The following is a 5,509-nucleotide window of genomic DNA, read 5'->3' as shown; positions in this document are numbered from 1 at the left end:
AGCATACCATAGAAAAACTATTTGACTTATGTGATTCTATAAAGAAACAAATTATTCTTTAGTTCGAAATATTTCAAGGTAATTAAGAAATAGTTCTTATGGAACTTAAAATGGTTCTTCTATGGCATCACTGCAAATAACCTTAAAAAACGATTTTGACAGTAAAACTATAATACAAATATAACTTGTGTTACAAAAGCATGAATAGGGCAAAAAAGTAACATTTTGTCCATTTAGTTTTACCAAAAATCTTGTGCACCCTGTTTAAACTTTTCTAATATTCCCTTAAGTAAAACCACTAAATGATAAAAAAATAAACTTACGAACGTTTTGAGGCTAATCTGCAATCGGTATGTTCTTGGTCTCTAGATGAAATCTATGTATTTGCCATAGGTTTCTTGTCATAGAATGGCACTGGTGTGATGTTGTATGAATGACATGACCATGTCATTTCCTCCCCATTGAGACTCGCTGAGTCCTTTCACCGATATTATTAGCATCTGGGTCAGTCATTATTGTAGTCTATACCAGAACAAAACGAGCGAGGGGGAGACGGAGACAGAGCATTTCCGTTCCTTGTGGCCTTTTCTGAATATTGATCTGAAATACATTAATATAGATGTCCGAACTGCAACGGGACTAAATATATATAAAAACGCACGCGAATCACACTTGGTCAAGAACATCGTGGCTTTTGATCTTAAATGACTATTGAGAGGCATAGGAAAATGCGAAAACGCCTGTAATAAAAGTGCCGCATGTAAACGTCATAGTTTTTAACGAATTTCAACTTGAGTAACAGAGAACGTGACAAAAACAAAACTTTTGATTGGCTGGATCTTTCTATTTTATGTGCTCACAGAGCGTTACCGCTATTGTGCGGCAGTCGGTTATGCCTGACCTCAGATTCACAATGACAAACTTTCACGAAACAATAACAAGAAAGGATTTCGGGGCGCCAACTTTTTCTCATATACGCTCTTTTCACTTTTCGACTTCCTTTCGTCGTGCTCTTTTTTTAATCCTATACACACTCACTCAAACCTTTTTTGCAAAAAAACATCCAAATCTAAAAGATTCAGAAAACAAATGGAAAAAAGCAGAAGTGAGTTAAAACAAAACAAAACATGTAGTTTCAAAGACTTACCTATGAAGGTCAACTTTGTGTATCGTTCAGGTATATTCTGCAGTATCTACTATTCATTTCGTTATGAAAAATCATTGAAATACAAACCGGCACACTAGAAACATAAAACAGTGAAAAACATTGCATAGGCTGTATGTTTAACGCACTATTTGGGGTAGCGTTTGTGTTTTATTTATTTGTCGTTCAATATCTACATATAAAGCACAGTCAAAAACATTTGACTTTGAGTAATCATGCATTTTTAAATGGCAAAAAAGCCTCACCACACGATTTTCCATACTTTTATTAAGTATGTATTAATATTGTGTTTTCTTTTGTGTAAATAGATCCTATGGGGAAAAAACGATTTTAAAAACTTGTTTAAATTAAACTTATTTTGAATCAAACGTGTATTGAGTGCTGTAGCCTACAAAGAGAAAACCGATAAGACTAACTTATGTTGAAACAATATCAGTTGAAATATCACGCAGAAATCCTTTTTTATTTTTTCTTTCGGGGAGTTTTCTTTACGTGCAAAAAATGCTTTAATAAACCCCAATTATTATTGCTTTAGAAATGTTTTAAAGAAAATGAAAAGCATTGGAGCTTGTTTAAAGTTGACCTCTTAAACTATAATGTGGTGAACAATTAGTTAAACATGCAGTATCTTTCAATTGATCGGTGATTGACGGCTTAGCAGGTCCACGGGAAAGACGTGTCTTGTAACAGAAAGGTAGGCTACTTGTGCTTGTGTTGTCTAGTCTGAGAAGAGCATTGACTAAAAGATTGACAGACTATTGTCATATCTAATGCAAATGACCCCGTTATTATGAATTGAAGAAAATGATGGTTCTTATTTTAAATGTAAAATCTGAAAAAGCTTTGAGTTTCTTATTGGCAAACGATGTTCATGTATAGTCACTTTAGGGAGAGTAGCTTTAATGTAAAAAACAGATGCCTTTAAAGTCTTTGTTTGATTTTCTTTCGTTGCTAAACATATTGATTGAAAACAAAACGGCGAAAAGACTGAAGTTCATGTGTTAGGCATAGACTTGCATTGAATAGGATTGTTTTTTCGAAATTAAGTCAGAGAACTGAATGGACCGCAAGTGATGTACACCTGTTGCAAGTCCTTTATTTAAAAGACAGCTGTCTCTTTCCGCGTCGTTCCAGCCATGCTTGTAACATAGTTTGTAGCTATCAAACCGAGAATTGACTTTAACTTAAAATAGATTTTAAACATACAACGATACATTGTATTGCGAAAATTGCAAGTATGAATTCTGTGCCATATTCTTATTTGTTTATTACGCGCTATAAATCATTCAAATTTAGGAAGTGACAACGTGGTGTTCTGAAAAATATTCAGATTTCACAATATTAGCCTACTTAAAAGATAAGAAGAGACCTAATTATGTAATATTGACCAGCCACAATTGCTGTGAAACAGAGATTTGTTCTTGTCTTTGTATTTTTGTAAGAAATATTTGCAATAATGAACAGATTTAAGGTTAAACTTAAGCACGAATATCAAACCAGTTAGAATATCACATCCTATGATCAGGGTGATGATAGAGGAGTGTGTATCAGTTCATACTCCACAGTCAGAAATAGGAAATGGTCAGTAACCTTTATCCTCATCCTCTGAGTCCCTCAAGGTTTTTTCTATTTCTTCAGTTTGTTTTCAAAGGGCAACAGGAAGCTGGGAGATCCCGTGTGACCCCAGCATTGTTATAGGCCCGATATCACATCCATTGACTGGGTCACATCTGTGCTGATCTGAGCTCTATGATCGGTGAGCTGGCAAAAGCCCGAGCGCGCATTCACAAATCCCTCTTTGCTTCGGCGCGCGAGATTTTGCAAGAGAAAAGCAGACATTAAATCTAAAAGTTTCTAAAACACAACACAGTGCAAACACATTTACCCTTAAGTTCATTTTTTTCAAAAGCGTTTCAACTTTGAAATAAAGTCGTAAACAATTAGTTTATTCTATGAGATTGTTTTAATAATGTATAACACATAATATGGTGTATTCACTGTGACAAGGATGGACTGATTTACACCAATCGTGGCTATGGAGTAATAGCCATCTTTTTTTTGACTCGTGAATGTTAACGGATTGTTTATCACAAGGAAGCAGCACTTTTGAAGCGTTTTAATTTAAGTGATAATCCTAAAGAATGTCAAGTGTAAAAACAAGTGTATCTAATTACCCTGACACTGCCAGATTTGAAAAGTTTTGGGTTTCTGTGACAATCTTTGTTATGACTGGAAAAGGGGGAAAGTCATATGTGAACAGTTAATTTTCTTCTTGAACTTCTTTAAAATGTGTTTAATTAGTTCTTTATGAAACAAATATTGGTCTCGTGTTACATTTAACAATTATCTTTTTACAAACACATATTAAATGCACACGGGACCGTAGGTGACACATCATGAACGTTGTTCTAAACATCTAAGATCTTTCATTCAAGAAAAGCCATAATCAGCATTGGATGTGTGTGTTTGCTCTTAATTTAAACACGATTTAAGAGTTTTTAACATGTGACACTGGCTTCGAATACCCTGTATCTACAAAAAATCATCTTAATAATGTAAAGAACATTCTGAAAATATAATAGTTTACATCTTTAATATTACTATTGAAATTAATTCTTGAGATCAAACTTTGATGTCTAGATTTTGAGACTTTAGCCTGGATTTCACTAATATATTCTTCAAAGAGATTTTCGGATGTTCACTTGAATGAAAGTGTTCGTTTTGTTTTTGTTTAAAGAGATACTGTCTGTATCTGTCTACTTTAGGCATCTATGTGCATGTTAATACACTTCAGATAATTTATTACTGAATGGTGCATTTCCATTAAAATGATCAAAAGACAATATCAATAAATGGGTTTAATTAAAATGCAACTGTAACAAACTGATCATAAGTTTTACTTTCCATGCGTTTGATGCATTCAGGAATTGCAGATATTATATGATGTTTGATGCATTCAGGAATGAGAGATATAATGAGATGTCTGACTGCAATAAGAACTAGTTTTAGCCACTCATAACATTTATGGGTTAACGAAATAATCATAACTTTTCAATGTGTTAAAATAATGTAGAATGCAACAAACGTAAAATAACAATTTACATGTTTTGATAAATTGGCTGTTATTTTAGCATAATTTGTCAACTATGGTATTATCAATAGAAACACAAACTTTTTTTTAAAAGCATTGAAGGAACAGAGATTTTATTTTAAAAACACTGATTGGGTCTGTGTACAAAATCTATAACCAGATTCTCAGTTTAATAAAAACTATTTCCAAAGTTAAATCTGAAACTTGGAATTACATCAGAGACACAGTGTGTTTTTACTAAAGGTCTAACATACTTTGTAAAATTTAAGTTGTAAAATTGTATAGGTAGGCTATACAAGAAACATGACATAGGTTAACTGACTTATTCTTATGGCCCAAGCAAAATGAGGGTAACAAAGTTGCAGCAATGACCACTCAGGTACTCCAAAAGGCTCTACCCAAATCCCCATGAGTACCCAAATCCAAATGACATATAAAAAATAAACATTTAATGTGATATGCTAAATTCAGGATAACCATTTTTTTCTTTTCTGGTAACGGCTGACCCCACCTACGTAACAACTCGAACCACAAAACAAGTCCCAAATAACTTCTACCGATGCACAATTAATCTTAAACAAGAAGTCGTCGTTTTGTAAGTATTTGCGTAAACATATTCATAACAACTTCAATTTCTTGCAGGCGTGTAGTAGCCTAGTCTATGAACATCAAACAACGTCTTCGTATGAACAGATATAAGTTTATCTAAACTTACGGTCATTAAATTAAGATGAAGTCCCTCAGTAAAGCGAGAAAAAGTTGAAAAGACTTTATTTATCCGCGAATTTCCTGTTGTGAAAAAGTAAGCTCGAGTTATATTAGCAGTGTTGCTAAAGGACACGATATGGGCCATGCGATCCCCCTTAACTTGCCAAGTCGATTTGCAACAAGACCAAAACCTGTAGTGAATGTTCTCAATGATATCGCTTCTAAAGTGTCCGTTTTGTTTCACTTTGGCGCTCCAGGACAGTACGCTTCAAGGACCACTGATGGTTTGCTTCGCTGGTTTCTTTTTAAAGCGCCCAAGTCTTATAGGCTACGTCACCTGCCTCTGTTTAGGATTACTGGAGTGAATTGCTCTTCGAAGATACGTGACGACTCAGTGCGAGCCTTTTTCTTGATGAAACAAAGCTATTTGTTCAACGAAATATTTTGTGTAGGAATGGAAACACAATTTAAGGATATATAACATCACCTCACACTGTACACGTCCTTTAACACGGGACGCAATCAAGGCTCGTATAAGAAATTGG

This window comes from Triplophysa dalaica, chromosome 3 (genome assembly GCF_015846415.1).
Source record: "Triplophysa dalaica isolate WHDGS20190420 chromosome 3, ASM1584641v1, whole genome shotgun sequence".
Classification (NCBI taxonomy): Eukaryota; Metazoa; Chordata; class Actinopteri; order Cypriniformes; family Nemacheilidae; genus Triplophysa; species Triplophysa dalaica.
Note: the sequence above shows the minus strand (reverse complement) of the source record.